The 17360-nt window shown below is 41.1% G+C and overlaps 1 pseudogene across 1 annotated transcript in view; it reads left to right on the top strand.

The window, feature by feature from the left end:
• The window catches only part of LOC146833609 (cytochrome P450 2D4-like), a 225532-nt pseudogene that overhangs the window by 185432 nt on the left and 22740 nt on the right, over positions 1-17360 (top strand). Inside the window, exon 8 of the transcript XR_014960603.1 lies at positions 5484-5625. The product of XR_014960603.1 is annotated as a cytochrome P450 2D4-like (transcript). The remainder of the gene's footprint in view (positions 1-5483; positions 5626-17360) is intronic.

Genomic DNA, 17360 nt, shown 5'->3' with positions numbered 1-17360 from the left:
GGGCCTACCACCTAATGAAAATCATATCACAATACCAAATTATCCTTCAAAAAAGTTGTTAGAATATAATTGTTGTTTTTCCAAAACAAAATATTAGAATTATTAAAGCTATTGATATACCATCCACCATCTGTTTCACATTAGTGTGTAAATACACGGATCAGTTTAGGTTCATAATTAGAATTATGAAACCGTTGTTTTTACCTAACACAGTGGAACAGAACATATTACCCTCTCAAGATCCATTTAATGTATTTGCTTCCTCATTAGTATCAAGAGTCTCCTGTGTTAAATGGTTTAAGTTTCACTAAGTGAGACAATATCCTCTGCCATTGATAGAATTATTACGGCCCTTAAATATCCAAGAGGTACCACTAGTTAAAGCATTGCCCACATAGATGTGCTTACTTTTTTTCTTCCTCGTCAGTAATATGAGTTTCCTGATTTAAAATAGTTTGAGATTTCAGTGTTTCTAAATGAGACAACACCTTTTAGTAAGGTCTTTAACATTCTCAGATGTTCCTCAAGTTACTAAAGGCATTGCAAAGAAATAAACACTGAATAATGCCTTCAAAGTTCTACATTTGCTGCAATGTAAATAAAGGAAAACCAGTGTAAAGTCAGTTGAAAAATGGTATAAAAAAAGCAGAAAAGTTTAAACAAAGTAAATGACACTTAATAAAGAACACATAGCATACAAAAAAAGACGGGAAACAACTGCATGGAAGAGACCACATAACATAACTAAAGAAGAATTATTTGACGAAGGTCAGGAGGGAATGGTGATGGCCCAATCAATGTGATGAAAACATCTAATTAAATTGTAACAGCATGAAACTTGCCACACACAAAGCACATCTGAATCTGAATGTGAAGATAAACAATGAATACATAACCACATTATTTAAAACATGAATAATTGGTTACATTAACAAACAGGACCATAATAGTGCAAATATATGAAAAACAGTATAAACAACCTCTGTCATCCTTTTCTCCACAACGGACTATCTTTCACCTATTCTGTCTGAATTCTTGTTAATTTCTTCCTCAATTAACACTTCCAAGGTATAACCTGTTGTACATTTAATTAGAGGTCGAGGGTCATTAACTGTCTTGACAGAAGAAGTAGTACTATTCCTATGTTTTTTAGTTATTGATGCCTGAAGAATAAACAACAGGTTTTAGAATGTTTGAAAAGTGTCAATTGTTTTGACAACTCAGAAAACAAAGGATTAATATCTACTAAAATTAGAGTAAAATCTAATTCAGTGAAATATTGAAATTTTCGAGATAATGTGTTAGACTTGGAGTTATTTAAATGTTTCCTTATTCTGTCCATAGACTATATATCAGACAACAGAACATTAACACCTAAATGAAAATCTAATAATAATAGAAAACCTATAGTCAGGACTACTAACTTGCAAGTGGCCTGTAAATAGTGAAAAAAGCACTATGGAGATTTCAGATTAATCCATAGGTTCCTTTCAAAATCTAAATGTCATTAAATAGTTATTAATTATTTTAAAGGGAATATTCTAATTGCAATACTTCACACAGCCATTATTGTAAAGCAAAACAATGTCAAGTATAAGAATCCATTAAAAAAATCCTTTGCTGTTTCCCTGGGAGCTAAAAGTGCAATAAATAACTCAGACATTTACTTCAAAGACCAGAAAGATTACCAACTTGCAGAGAAAATGAAGTGTGCACTGCAGCAACAATGTTGATTAAGGCAAATTATTTAGCACTTTGGCCTTTGAAGCTTTTATTGGTGCTTTGCTAAAGCCCTCCTTACTTGCTTTGCTAGCTGTGGCATGAAGTCAGGCCTCTGCCAGATCTACATGTGTTAAATGTGAGTTTAGAACTATAATTGACAAAGAACACATGTGAGGCTACAAAGTAAATATAATGTAAAAATGGCTCTTCACTTTGAAATGTTTTAGTGGATTAAATGTATCTCTGAATGGGATCTTCAGATGTAATGTCTCCTTGGTGTTACAGTCAAGTTCACATAGGATTCTGGTTAGCTGCCAGATCCATCTTATATGGCAATGTAAAATCCAGTCTTCAAGCCTACACAAGTAGTCGGAAAGATAGTCTTTCCTTAAACTAGGTAACAGGAAGGAAGCTTGGGTACATAGATTCTTCAGTACACAGTTCAATATGACTCCTGGGAAAGCAGTGATTCATGTCCGGATTGGTTATTCCGTATTCCCCCAATATATTTTACCCAAGATTTTTGTTGCTCTCAGCGGGATAGTACCTCTTGCTAATAAGCCCATTGGGAATTTGAGGGTCATCATTATGGGGATTGAAATGACAGATGAGATGTAAATGACATTACATAACTGTTGTAAAGAAGACACTCTGACGCGTGTGAAGTTCAAGCGTCTTTATTCTGTCATCCACTCTCCGCTACTGACAGCCTGTTGAACATTCCAAGGTGAACTCTCAAGGACCGTCCCAAGAGGGAGGAAAGGCGGGGGAGGAGAGGAAGCTACCACTGGGAGAAGAAACTGGAAAACACGTCAGGGAAGGTAACAAGGGAAAAGGAGAGAGATTACAACACATCTCCCTTCGTAGGGAAAGGAAACAGGGGGAAAAGGACGAGGTGAGCGGGCAACATGAACCTGTGAAGTAACAGAGCGTGTATGTATAAGAAACATGGAAACCCCCAGGGTCTGGGAGGCGAACAAGTCAAAACGCAAAATGTACACCAGCCTACCTGCTGCCAACACAAAGAAAAGGGAAAAACAGATCACCCATGACAGGGAAAGAAAGGAAAGAAAGAGCGAACGAGGTAAGGCTGTGGACACAGGATGACATAAGGCAGTGTAAATTCCGATCCCACGGATGAAAACAAAGTATGACAACGCAAGGAAAACTGAACAAGGAGGAAGCGGAGAAAAGGCAAAGATGACAAACAGCAAACTAATGCTTCCCCATTATCAATAAACAGTCCCAATACAATGTGGGATAGACATGCGTACCTTCCCTGACGTGTTTTCCAGTTTTCCATTGTGCTTTGCACGCGTGGGTTCGTATCCCATCCTCGTCGCCAGTGTTGTAAAGAAGACACTCTGACGCGTGTGAAGTTCAAGCGTCTTTATTCTGTCATCCACTCTCCGCTACTCGCAGCCTGTTGAACATTCCAAGGTGAACTCTCAAGGACCGTCCCAAGAGGGAGGAAAGGCGGGGGAGGAGAGGAAGCTACCACTGGGAGAAGAAACTGGAAAACACGTCAGGGAAGGTAACAAGGGAAAAGGAGAGAGATTACAACAATAACCAAGTGAGCTTTGATTACTGTGGCTAACATTAAACTCACTATCACACCATCAGTCAGTAACTCTACAAACAGCTGTAAGACAAAATACTGTGGCACCCTGAGAGGGTTTGTTAGACCTGCGAGCCCCAGGGTGGTCTTTCCCCAACCTTGGCATATTTCATTTACTTATAAGCACCTTGTAGAGTGGTATACCATATACCCATGGCTTGATAATAGACGTTACCAGTGGACCTGCAGCACTGATTGTGACACCCACTTAAGTATTACCTTAAAATGTGTCCCAACCCTGCCATTGCAGCTTGAAAGAAGTTTTAAATTCTTAATTCAATTTGGCAATATAACTCCCTTGACAAACTTTAAACTCTACTTTTAATGCATGTAAGTCACCCCCAAGGTATGCCCTAGGTATCCCATAGGACAGGATGTATCATAATTACAAGTATGGACCTGCACTTCTACTTTTTACATGTCCTGGAAGTGAAAAGGCACTGAATCTATGACAATCCACCTCTAACCCAGTGCGCTCCACTTGAGACCAGATCAGGCTCTATAAGTAAAGTGCCATGGGCTGAAGGGAGAGTCTCTGAGAGAAAGTGCAGTAGTGTGCAATGCTGCAATGAGCTGTAAAGATACATGGCTCATGTCTGCCAGAGCCCAGGAAAAGACACTTCTTCAGAGCCACTGAGAATACCAGAGCAACCATCGGAAATATAGGAAGACATTGCAGTTAATTTCTTTGGACTCAGTGCCACAAGCCAACACCTTGTAGTTATAAGCCACGAACTTTCAAATTTCCCAGAAGTCTTGGTCTTTCCAAAAAGCTTGGCTGACTTTGTTAACTCTGACCACAAACAAATTGTCTCCACTTTTGGCACACTGTCCACATTGAAACATGTAACAGCACTCTGTTCAATGGTAGAAATTGTAATACTTTACTGTACATTTATGATTTCACTACAACAAAATCCCTCCACTGTGGCCTCAAGCCAATGACATCATGAAGCGAGTTATGGCCACATTAAAAGAAATCTAGAATCAGTGTGAATGTCTCAGGAGCCGCCATTTCAGAGACATTATGTCAGAATCTGAGGGATTAAAAGGAAATTTCTCACATCACCACCAGAAAATTTCCTGTTGAACTTTTATTTCGCAGAAAACTGGCGGCAACGTATCCTCATGCTGCAAGGAAGTGTTTCCCAACATGGCTGGATGTGAGGATACACAAAACTCCAGGAAGAGGGACATGGAATTGTACAAAGGACAAAAAAGCACCGGGCCTTCCAGACTCTGTCAAGGGTATCAGGTAGTAAAAACCACCAGGAAGACGATCCCTCTTTTGATCCACATTCTTAACTGATAAATAATCAGAAGTTATCCATGATCACTGCTTGGAGGGACAGACCGAGAGTTACTTGTAATTCATCTTATTTGTTCATGCTCAGTGAGGAAACCTGTGAACACCCATCAATGGATGAAGAGTCAGATTGAAAATTCCATAGCAAGGAACTTTTTGTCAACAACCCCTTACCTGACTCTGACAGCCACACAAGAACTTCTTGTGCTCATGTCTCATGGAGGCAAGGGTGCCACTGCTTTGATATGGCCGAGCACCACAGTGGCAGTGCGAGTGATGAGTGATCTGCTCCACCCCTATGGGCTACCATTGACTGAGTGAGTCTCAGCAAATGACCAGTAAGTGGGCAATAAAGTTCCACTGAGCCTTTCAGTCAGTCTAATTTCTTTCAAAGGCACACATGAACAAGTATTATACCAGCTGAGGCAGCTCAACTAAACCTTTAAATTCCATTGTTGAATCCACAGGTAGTAGTGCTCCCAGAGTCGAAATGGTAAGGTGAAAAAATATTGAGACATCAGACTAAACTTGTTATGTTTGTGTGATTTTCATAGACTTTGTACCTTATGCATTGATGAAGGTCCACCCTTGAGTGCATGGTTCATGGGATTGGATGTCAGAGTAAATACGACAGATAGCAACCAGCTTTGGTCCACTGAATGAATTAGGGTTATCATCCATGAAAAGAGGGATGTAGTTTTGGAGTAAGAAGAGCTTTGCACATCTTGCAAACCAATACTTTTCTGTGTAGTCCGCTATGCTATCATGTGTATCCATGAACAGACAGTTAAGAACTTGAGCATATCCTCTGTTTAACATGTTGGCTATTACTTGTAGGGCACTACACTAATGTTCAACCTGTCCTCCGTCCTGAAAGACGAGTTCATCTGGGCAAGATCATACCAGTTTTATCCAGAACACTTCTTGGATGGTGATGGCCAATTCATCAAGCGAGAAGCCTTCTTACCTTTCTCTGCAGGTAAATACATACTTGTTAGGCTAAGGGTGTGTAGATTAGCACTTTGGGTAGAGAGGTGAAGCATGTTTATTGGAGGCAGTGTCACTGTAACATACATTTATTTGCAGATGCTGACTGTATTGCTAATGTTATGTGTGCGTATAGTTCACTATAGACAGATGACATAAACATAAGAGAAATGCTGGGGCATATTTATCATTATTTCACACAACGCAATGCAGCAAGCCAACTTGCTACTCTGCATGAAAGGGAAAGGGAAGGAATGCGCCTTACTTAACATTGTATGGAACTTTCCTGTCCTTTCCTAGCACTGGTGCACTTTTGGCTGCCTAGTGCCAATGCAGGCACCCTTGCATCATGGTGAAAGGGTGCCTGCCTTGATGGCAGGATTGTTTTTGTTAGGAAAATCCTCAAAGGCATTTTCCTCTTTCCCTGTGTGCTGCAGAATGCAATGCACATAAAAAGTGGAAAAAACACTGAGAAATAATGATCTTTCTCCTTGTTATGCCTCCCCTGGGGAGGTGTAGCATTTTGATGCATTCCCAGGTCTTCCACTAATGGTAAACCTGGGATTACGTCAAATTCCTTGGCTAAATGCGTGGGAACAGCCGCGCTCCAACTATGGAACGCCTCCCTGGGGCGGAGTAACACAAGGAAGCGATTAGCACTTCCTTGTGTTACTCCAGACTTATCAAGCCATCCATGGCCACACAAGGTGGCCTTGCATGGCTTGATAAATCTCATTTAGGTTTTGAATCACCCTAAAACCTTCATAAATATGCCTTGCAATGTCAATTGAGATCAATATTTTGTACAATCTTACTTTTGTTAAATGTCTTGTTGATTACCAACAAACATCAGTGCAATGAGAAACCCTCTAAATGACCTCAGTGGCTCTGTTAAAAGAATAAAGTACATGACTGAAACTCTATATAGTCAAATTAATCCCTGTATAGCACTGAGTAAAATTTTTATGTGGCAGAGGTGGTTTATATCAGTATATTGGTAGCAAAAATATAGTCTGCCAGAAATATTGGGTGCTAAATATAATTTTTTAAATTGTTGTCCTTTGGGTGAAGACTTTCTATTATTAAATCCAATGAGGTGATTTTTTGTAGCTGATATCTAGGGATGATATTTCTGTCATAGAATTTCATAGTTGCAAAACTCTGGTACTCAGTAGCGGCTGGTGTGTGGGCTGAGTGGCAGGATGGGGGAGGGGAGACAGTCAGGAAGAAAACATAAAAAGGGAACTTATCTGATGCCCGGGCTGCCGCTCTTTTGCTCCGAATCCTCACTGCAGCACAGGCTCTCTGACTCCCCTGCAGCCAATCCTGATCCTGCCCTCATGACTGAAAGCAGCATCAGGATTGGCCTGAGCGCCCTGAATTTGCACTCCGAGAGAGACTGGGAGCCTGTGGTGCTGTCTCCAACCAGGCAACACAGCTTGGGTTGGAGACAGCTCAGTGCATATGTCCTGAGATGGGCGGCCAAACTGACATGCGCATTGATTTCAGTGCACTCCACTCCCTCTAATGACTGCCCCTGCGATGGCCCCGCTCCCAAGACTCGGCCCGGCCCATAGAACTTTAAAAATATAATGATAGTAAACCTGTTTAGCATTTTATTTTTCAAGTTTTTAAGCTTGCTGTTGAGGCGATGCTCCTCCGCCATAGCTGAGGAGTCGCCACTGCTGTTGCGCCATCTCTCCTTTATGTGAGACCTAATTTGGATGGTCACAAGTTTACGCCGTCATAATATTATGGGATTCCCAGCATTTTATTTTACAATTTTTACACGAAAGGCCTGAGAATAAGCCATTATTCCATATAGGGGAATTGAGACTTTATGTGAGTAACAATCCTAGCACAGAATGATAGGAATGACCTGAACACGTAATTTTGTGTTTTTTTATTGTGAAATACGTACTTCCTGCAAATATTTATGTGAGGACACATTTCACGCCAAACAACAGTGCAAAATGCCAAAGCCAGCATTTTGCCAAATATTATAATTTCATGTAGTATTCTGGGCAATTGCTCAAACGTTTTTCAGGCCAGGTCTTGAAGTCAGCAATTAATGGACTCTGCAAGTTTGCACCATTTACCACAGGTGTCCTCGGCCACTGTTTTATTGGCCCCCATTAAATATGCCCTTACTTCCCTTTAACTCATGACTCAATGGTAACAAAGCAGAGGACAGCCCAAGGCTTAGTCTAGGTTGCGATGAAAGTTTGGACACTCAGGGGCCTATTTATGAGTTTTGTGGCACTGGGCAGGGCAGCAAGTCCCCTTGCTCCGCTTCTCTGCATCACAGGGAAAGGGCAGAAATGCGCCATATTATCCAGTATGGTGCATTCCTGTCCTTTTCCCTTGTGCTGGTGCCATTTTGGCAGCCTAGCGCTAATGCAGGCACCCTTGCACCATGGTGCAACGGTGCCTCTCTTGTAGGCAGGATTGCTTTTGTGCAGGAAGGGGCACCATTTTCCTCTATCTATGGTTGCTGCAGAATGCAGCACACATAGAAAGAGACCAAAACAAGGAGAAATAAGGGTCTTTCTCCTTGTTACGCCTCACCTGGGGAGCAGTATCTTTTTGGTGCTTCTGATGTTTACCTGTTCTTGTAAATCTGGGAATGCATCAAAATCTATGGATTTTGTGTAGGAACACCCACACAACACCCATGGAAATGACTCCCTGGCGCAGAGTAATGCAAAGCAGTGATTTGCACTGCGTAGCATTACTCGATATGTATAAAACTACGCAGGGGGGGCCTTGAGTGGCTTCATAAAATTCATTTCACATTTATGTCACTCTTGCACCTTGTTGCGTGGTGCAAGATCGATGCAAAGGGGCTCATAAGCATGCCTCTCAGAGCACAAAGTATCGCCATCCCCTTTAATAACTGAATGATTAGTGAGTGCATTACTTTTACAAAAAGAAAAGTATTTGAAGACACATAAACTAAATAGAATATATAAAATGAGAATCAGCAAATATAAACGAGACTCTCCAGCAACTTCTTTCTCAGAGCTTTGATCCCAAGCGTTCTTATAGTGCTAACACACTAAGTGCTACTTTTTTATTTTACCATTGAGATTTGTGCCTATGGGAGTGTTCTTGATCAGGTCCCGATTTTGTAAGAATAAAACCAATACTCAATTTACAAACATGGAACCAGATTATGGATGGTTGCCCAATTACAGCAATAGAGACAGTTCACACAATGCGTTCTCAAGAAAGAGCACTGTGCATAATCAATTCCTTGATACAGTTTAGTGCATTTACTAGCCTAACGCCAGTATGAGATTTATGCTGATGTTAAAGTTGCAATTGTTTTACAAGGTTCCAATACAACTGCTACATAACCCGCCAGTTTAATGCAATGCCCACAATCCTCCCAATAATTGCCAGAAGAGCACTCCCAAAGCCTGGCAAACACCAACAAAGGGGTTGAAAGGGTGAGTGCCCAATTCCAGTGCCTGGGGACAATACTACCGGTGTCCACAAGACCAACTGCTAGCGTGGTGGTGGGGGAGCCTACAGCTGTGGTCTGATCCCTATCACTGTAATAACCACTAGGGTGCCAAATAATTCTCAGTGCTATATATGAAAATATGCCAGTCACGTTTAGATTTTTAAGGGGCCATGATGGCCGCTGATGTTATGATTGCCCACATAAAAACTGGCGCCAGGCCAGTCTTTGGAGTATGGAACGGTGGTTCAAATTGGTAAATCTCTACAACCATATTGTAGATTTTGGTGTGGTCAACTGTTATTGGATCAGTGTTTTCAACCCGGCTGCCTCTCTGATAAACTAGTGCGAGATGGAAGCCAAGGGGGTCTCCCATGTAGTCCTGGGCAGAACTCACGGCGTTTTACTCTGTAGAATTCCACGAAGTTCCAAAACTAAATTAAGTGAGATTCGGGTGAAAATAAGCACATTGCACTACTCGTATTGTGATTTAGCATCGAGAGCTCGTTCTTTGCTGAAAAATCAGCACAAACAGCACAATGCTGTGTACCAGACCGCATAGCTTCTTGGCTTTATTTTGCTGCTGCTCAAGTAGATTTTCTACTTAAGCAGTAGCTTTCTGACCACGAGCAGTCACAACTGCCCACTTAGGAGAAATCTCTTGGGGTGCCCTCCTAGTACCTGAAAATTACGTTTTGGGATGCTAAATCTGGGTTGCACACGCCAACTTACAGTTTTTGAGCTGCACGCAAGAAAAAACTCCACGTAACGCAGAATGGCCAAAATTCCACCAATTCCACTGGCAGAGCAGAACCTATCTCCCATCCCTACTTCCAAGCACCATTGAAGGAACTGAATAGGCACACATGTTACACTCAGCACAGGTGGTTCTGGAAGAAAGCAGACTCACCACAGATGTTGTAACTGGTGACTCTTTCCTTGGGCCCCCGGATAAAACAGGAATATATGACAGTTCAGGGTATCCTCATTCAGTTGGATAGAGAGGTATCATGCTGGTTGGTGCAGTTACATGATAACTCTCACAAATCTCATGGCTACAGATGGCCTCTGGTTCCCTGGTATGCAACAGGAAGTAGTCATTTTGGTTCAGGGTAACACAAGAGCTTTTCCTGAGTCCAAGCTTAGTGTATCATGATAGCCACTCACAAAGTGCTGCAGCTGAAACACAATTGTCTATTTCACAATTGTCTGCAGCTCTGGGTTGGATTGAAGAGAAATTCTCCAATGACTTACTGAGTCAAGTGGACCAGTACTTATAGACAGTCAGTCAAAATCTTTAATCGGCTGTATGCCAGACATAAAAGAGTAAATCATAAAAACACTTCAGAGAAAATGACACAGTAAAATTAATAAAATACAATCAATGAGTAATAGTTCCATAGCGATTACAATTGCAAATATCCGGATATAAGTCTATTAGGGCAATTTGTCCACAGACGAGGAGCCATGATGCATAGGCACAGCAATATTTCAGTCAAGATAATAAATAGGTAAGGAAAGGGAACATCTATATATAAATTCCTTATGAATGTCAATTTCAGTTATCAAAATTGATTATTGTAATAAAGTAGTTCCACATAAGGAGATCTTAAGGCCTAAGCACAAAATGTGATAAACATGCATAAAATCATTTTCCAACAATATTCCGGAGCCGAATAGCTGAGGAAATGTACTTATAGACCATTAGGCAAATTAATTCATCTTTTAAAAGCAAAAGATAATGTATCACGGCCCAACACTTTCTTATATTTAGAAGTCTTAAAAGTGGTTTTAAAAAAGCACATTTTGGGTTAATATAAAGTTTACAAAAAAACATAAAATGCAAGGTGCTCTAAACTGACACTGAATCACATGGACACAAATCCAATTTGGCATCGCAATATACTTCACGTGGATATGAAACCAGTAAGTGGGAGATGCCCATCCTAAACCTCATAAGGTAACACATTTTAACATGGCTGAAATAAAAGGAGAGGTAGGGCTCAGTGCCAAGAGAGCAAACTAGCAGTGAGTGTTCAACAACCCTTTTTTTTATCATCTCCAAATTATCTCTAATCAGATAGAAGTGAGTAAAAAAATCTCTTTTCAGCTTTGCTCTTGATATTATTGTCACATCGGTATTGCCATTATAAGTGCCGTTATAAATACTCCTGATTGACAGTTTGCCAGAAGAGTCTTGAGTCTTTGCTCTGGCAGGCTACATGAAGTTGTTCCCAAGCGTCTTGCCTAATTTCTAGCTTGCGTTTCTCTAACGCCTGTTTATATTCAAGACGTGACTGTTTTACCTCAGATATATTCTAGGTTCAACTATTAATGTCTTAATTAGTTTATTATGAAAGTGTGTGCATTCACTATTAAACCACCTTTTATTACTCCGTGGTCTGACATTTTTTTTCTTAGTTAATACCACCTTTATTGTCTCAGTTATTGACTTGAAAGATGTTATCATAACGTTAGAATTTATACTGTCTTCCAGGCAGTCCAGAACTTGGCTTAAATCAGTTTTTATAATCTGATGTAAAACAAAATCAGGATTTAGAGTAGACCAAATTCCGTAATAGCCCCTTATTTTTAACATAGGTAGATGATCTGGCAGGTGCAGTTTGATCATCAAATTGACTCTCCAACTCCAGAGATAAGTGGTAGTGATCGCTAAAACACATTTTGTGTATAGTAAAAGTCACTGAATATGAATGAAAATGGTCAGACAAAGCAATAAAATCAATTAAAGTGCCTTGGCCTCTCCCAAAATATGATTCTAAATCAAGACCTTCCGTTTAAGAAAAGAGAAAATGTTGATAGTAGTGCACTGAAAATATTCCTGCAAGGGTTATGATGTAAATGACGACCACCATCAGTGTCCCCAGCAACTAAGTGAAATGCAGACTGTTTTGAAAGGGGGCATAATTTACAATTAAAATCGCCTCCCCGGAGCACTACAAAATCCATGTTTATCTCCTCTATGTGTCTTGACAGTGCGGTTTCCAGTTCTTGAGCAATACTAGTGTTTGTGGTGTTGAAATTATTATGATAAAAATTTACAAGGAACCAGGGTCAGATTTTACCTAAATAAAATATTAATAATCTAGAAATGTGGTATATCAAGCTGGATTTTTCCTAATCTACCATTCAATGTTGTTGATACCAGAGGTAGTAGACCTCCTTTATCATGTCCACCTAGGGAGACTTTAGCTGGCGTATGGATAGAGTAAAAGCCGTTTATATGTGCAGTATCTTGCATCCAAGTTTCCTGTAGGCACTACTATGCTATATTTTTCAATAAAAGCAACCCATTCTTTAGATTCTAATTTATTCAGCAATCCAGCGATATTCCAAAAAAAGACTGCCAGGAACAGTTGTGTTATTATGACTAATATGCCCTCTCTCTAAACAATGAAGAGCTAAACCACAGCCATCTTTGGGCACCATGTCAGTTGATGCTGCAAGGGAATCCAGCTCACCAAGCAGTAATACATTTGATGTAGCTGAAAAAGTCTCTGATAGAACAAAAGGAGTGGGACTAACTATCTTAGGCATAGTAGGAAATATTGAATTATCCAAACCAAACTCATGGGCGGGAGGTAGCTTTCCTTGCAACTCTACGTTAAAAAATAGTAAGGGATCCGGTGTAGAATCAGAAAAATTAACACTGCTTATCTCTTATAGTCAGAATTGACCACTCAGCTCTTCTAAAGCGTTTAAAATCCAGGGAGGCTCCTCCAATCAATACTGCATGTCCGATGCATAATTAGCTCATGCCAGGGCCCTGAAAAACAAGAGCATGGGTTGGTTTGTAAGTGACCTAGGTAGAATGTATTAGCCCTTCAAACAGTTCTTGTCTCAACTCCTGCAAATGTTGAACAAGCGTAGCAGGAGCAGGGTGTTCTTTGAGAAAGGGCATTGAAAGGACTTGGAAAGGAAGATGCATTGCACCCATCACCCCTCGTAACAACATATTATCTCACTGCAAACTATTGGGGGGTTACACAAAGGGCAGATTACCAGGTCCCCAGTGACCCGGAAAGATTTGCACAAATCTCACCCTCGACTCAGGTTCCAAGGACTCTAAAATGAATTCCACTGTGCATTCTTACTAATGTGCATACAGTCCTTACATTAAAGCCATGACACTTACATGTATACAAACAGCACCAGATTTACTAACATTTTACAACATGGTTTCACCAGTTTTGTGGCATAGCCACAACACAAAATGCTAGTAGATATTTTCAAAGCCACGCAAGGGGCGATTTGCGCCACCTTTCCCGGCTTTGTAATGAAGTGTAATGCAATTCAGCTGCGCTGTGTTGCATTACATTTTGGTCTGGGAGATGTTCCATTGGTGGAGCATGGCATTTCCATAAATTCACCCATGGAATTCACGCAATCCCTGATTTACAAAGGTTTGTAAAACTGGGAAATCATCTGGCTTTCCAGAGGATGACACAAAAAGAAGAAAAATCTTTTTTTCTCCTAGTTATTTCTTCTTTCTACGTATGCAATTCTACTTATAATGCAGGGCACCCTGGTGCAAGGGTGCGTTTATTGGTGCTAGGCTCCCTGAAGTGCTCCAGTGCTATGAGAGAGCAGAAGGGCGCCATATCTTAGCAGATATTGCACATCGCTTTGCTGCAGTGCACCGCATGAAAGGTTAGTAAATCAGGCCCACTGTAGCTACATTTCTGTAGTGTATATAGGCAAGACCTGGTTAATGGGACTTGTCAGAACCATTTTCAAAAAGGGAAGCCAATAGGCATCTCCCCTTGAATGAAACAGTTAAAAGGTGTGCTCCTTCACTATTAATTATGCTGGCACCAACACCAGTCACACAAAAAACTGTTTGGCAGGGTACTGCCTTCTCTCTTTAGGAGGGATGCGCCTTGAGTTCTCACTCGACATCAGAGCACGATGCTGGGGTCTCAGTCCACTTCAACAAGGGGATTCCTCTTTGAGATTGCCTAATTGAAGGGTTCTCCATGGGCAAACGGTAAATGACAGAGTCTGCATAGGAAAAACTGTGCAGGACAGCACATTCTTCCGAGTTAAGCAGTACTCAGAAGTTCTGCTGTATACTGCTGTTCACCTACAATGTTGGTCCTCACAACCTTCTGCGTGTAAAAGATGCAGTTTTTCTTGACTACCCAAAAAGTGTGAAAGTATGGCCCCTAAACCTTCAATACTGGCATGAGTTGTTATATATTGATGCTGACTGAAGTTTCCCAACAAATTGAGTAAACTATTTACTTACGCATAATACATCTTTTCAAATGTAGACATGACATTTAAGGGCCAAACATTTAATGCTCAGGTGCAGGACTGGCAGTAGGAAGAAATTTGAACAGTGGCGGCTGGTGACATTTGAAATTGGTGATGAGTAAAAGTAGGTGACGAGTGCCCTGTGGCAAGGGAGCGACCCCAATCATCATAAGGAGGGTTTTGGGGTGGGGGAGGGATGTTCTCTCCCTAGAGAAATTTGGGAAAAGAGTTAGAAAATTTGAGAAAGTAATTGTGAAATTGTAATTATGACATCAATAAAGAGATTTCAGTGAGCCATTCCAAGGTCTCTGTGACCTTCAGTTTGTGTTTGTGTGTGTGTGTGAGATGGAAGCACCTTAGGGCCACCAGCTTCTCCTGATGTTTGAGTAACCTGGTAGCAACAAAGAACCCCTCAGGAAAATTGTGAAACCTCGAGGTCTCCATGAGTTTCAAGGCATGTTAGTGTAATGAGGTAACCAAAAGCACCCCCCTCAATAATCTAACGTGGTGGCACCTCCTCATCCGCTTACAGCACCCCTTCTTGAAATGATGGTACTTTCAGGTCTCTATAATCTTTACGTCATGTTTTTACAATCTGGTAACCGCAAGAGACACAACAGGAAATTAATGCACTTCCTGGGTCACAGCGAGCTCCAGGTCATGTTTGTGTAATCTACGCACAACAAAAGACCCCTAAAAAATGATGGCACCTTCAAGGTCTCCATGAGCTTTCAACACACCTGCAGTTTGTTGACCTGCACACAATGAGGCACTAAGTATTTTTTTTTTGCACTATTACACGCACTAGGAAAGCCAACCCTGATATCAAGTAACCCAAAAAAATAGGCCCAAACAATCCAAAATTAAGTTTGCAAATGCACACTTAAAAAGAAAACCACAAAAAAGCACACTTGCTGATTCCTGCACCCAAACACCAATGCCCAATAAACCAATTAACAATACAAAAATGAGGTAGAAGAAAACGTACTGTAATTTACCTTTCCTTATTATGAAAGTTAGCTGCTGCGGTCCTTGTTGACAAAAGGACTGGTCCAAAGGAGAACAGAGAAAGAACAACTGAAGAGCGGGAGAATGGGAGGCAAAGAAAGACTCATCTATATATGTGTATGAGTGTGTCTATATACACACATACTCAAACACACCCAAGTCTTTTACACAAACACATGTAGAGACAAATTGCCCAATTACGTTTTAGGTCGAGCCTGGGCAGCACATGTGCTTCTCTGCGAGGCATGCTGTATTCGAGTATGGACATGAAGCTCTGCCCACTCTCCACCCATATTTTTCATTGGCTTGTGTCATTGTCCTTTGTAAATAATGGCTCCTGATTCGTTAATAGGCTTAGTAGTCCCTCCTTAGTACCGCCTTGTCTCACTTTGTAACCTCCCATGAGGACACCCCTTGTGTTCATACTTGGTAAACTTTAATTACAGCCTTCGCGCACTATTTGCGTAAATGTTTTTTTCCTGCCTGCTGTTGCAGGCAGGACAAGCTCTCCCCCATTGCTTTAAAAAAAAAAGTTTATTTAACTAGTGCAGCAAGCCTCAGTTGGATTAATGGCAGCCGTGCCTTTCATTTGTTAGTTGTAGACAGGTGCATTCCGAGGGCACCTGTTCCATGTCCTTCCCCCCACCCCTCCTGCTTGTTTATTTGCCCCTACATGGTTTGTCTTGAGTCGGGTATCTTGATCTCAAAACAGTGCAGAGGGTCCCTTACTCTTCGAGGACTTGTAGCCGAGGTGAAAGGTTTATTCAGTGAATTAGCTCTCCCTCCCACTGCTACTCCCTGGAGTCTCCAATTTGTCATTGAGTCCTAAGTTAGATGGTGGACCGTGGCAGTGCTTCAGTACCAGAAACACTAAGCCCCACCCCAAACTTGTAAATAAAAAAGGCATTACCTCATTTGTTTAAGAAAGCCTGAGTCATGACAACAAGAAAACAAGCATTTTGCAATGCAATAGGTCTCGCATTCGTGATAGTTAGAGTTATTGGAGTTGTAAACGATAATGTTTTTTATATATGTGTTTTGTTTTGGTGTGTAGTGGATGTATGTGGTCTGGAGTGGAATTATGTGGGTGTATTGGAGTTGTTAGTTGTGGAACTGTGTATTGTGTAGTGTATTTGTGTAGTGGAATTATGTGGCATGGTGAATAGAAAGTGGTGAGAGCTGCAGAGAATAGACAGAATGGAAGAAGGAGAGGGATAGGTAGCTTGTGTAGAAAGCCGTTATTGAACTTGAGACAGATGAGCAGAAATAGTGTGTGAGAAAGATAGACAGAAGGGGAGAGAAGGCCATAGACGCATAAACAGGGAGTTTTTGTGTATGCAGAAGACACCCTAAGAAGAGGAGGCAAGAGTGGGTTTGAGGGATGGAAACAATGAAAAGTTACGGGATAAAAACTGTGCTTGAAGACCTTAAGTTAACTACATGAAATAGGTGGGAATAGTGCATGAGTGAGAAAGATGGGTGAGAAAGTTTGCGAGAGAGATAGAGGAACAAGTGAAAGGGGCACCTGGGGAAGATGGGAGTTGAATTAGTGCACAGTGTGAGGAGGTAGAGGAAGGTCGCATGTGTGAGTAGGCAGTATAAAGAGGAGACAGGTAGTGTGAGTGAGGAATGAGAGAGGGTAGTGGTATTGTGGGATGAGAGTGGGTAGCGGGAGTGGGAGAAAGAGATGAGAGGGGAAGTGGGTATGTGGGGAAGAGATGGCAGTGTCCACTTTGGACAAACAGATGCGGAGCACTTACAAAAACTGCCTAGAGACCTTGAAGAATTTTCCTTACTTCAATTGTTGTCCTAGTATTGTAAGATTTGTGTGTGTTCTAAAATATAATTTCAACAATTCACATGCCACTAATATAATGCAGTTATGATGATAAATAGGCTAAATCGGTTGTTGCACTATAACACACTATGGGGCATATGCATCAACATTGGCATTTGCGATTCCTTATTAGCGAAAA

The sequence above is a fragment of the Triturus cristatus genome, chromosome 4_2, assembly GCF_964204655.1.
Source record: "Triturus cristatus chromosome 4_2, aTriCri1.1, whole genome shotgun sequence".
Classification (NCBI taxonomy): domain Eukaryota; kingdom Metazoa; phylum Chordata; class Amphibia; order Caudata; family Salamandridae; genus Triturus; species Triturus cristatus.
This window is presented reverse-complemented; position numbering and strand designations above follow the sequence as displayed.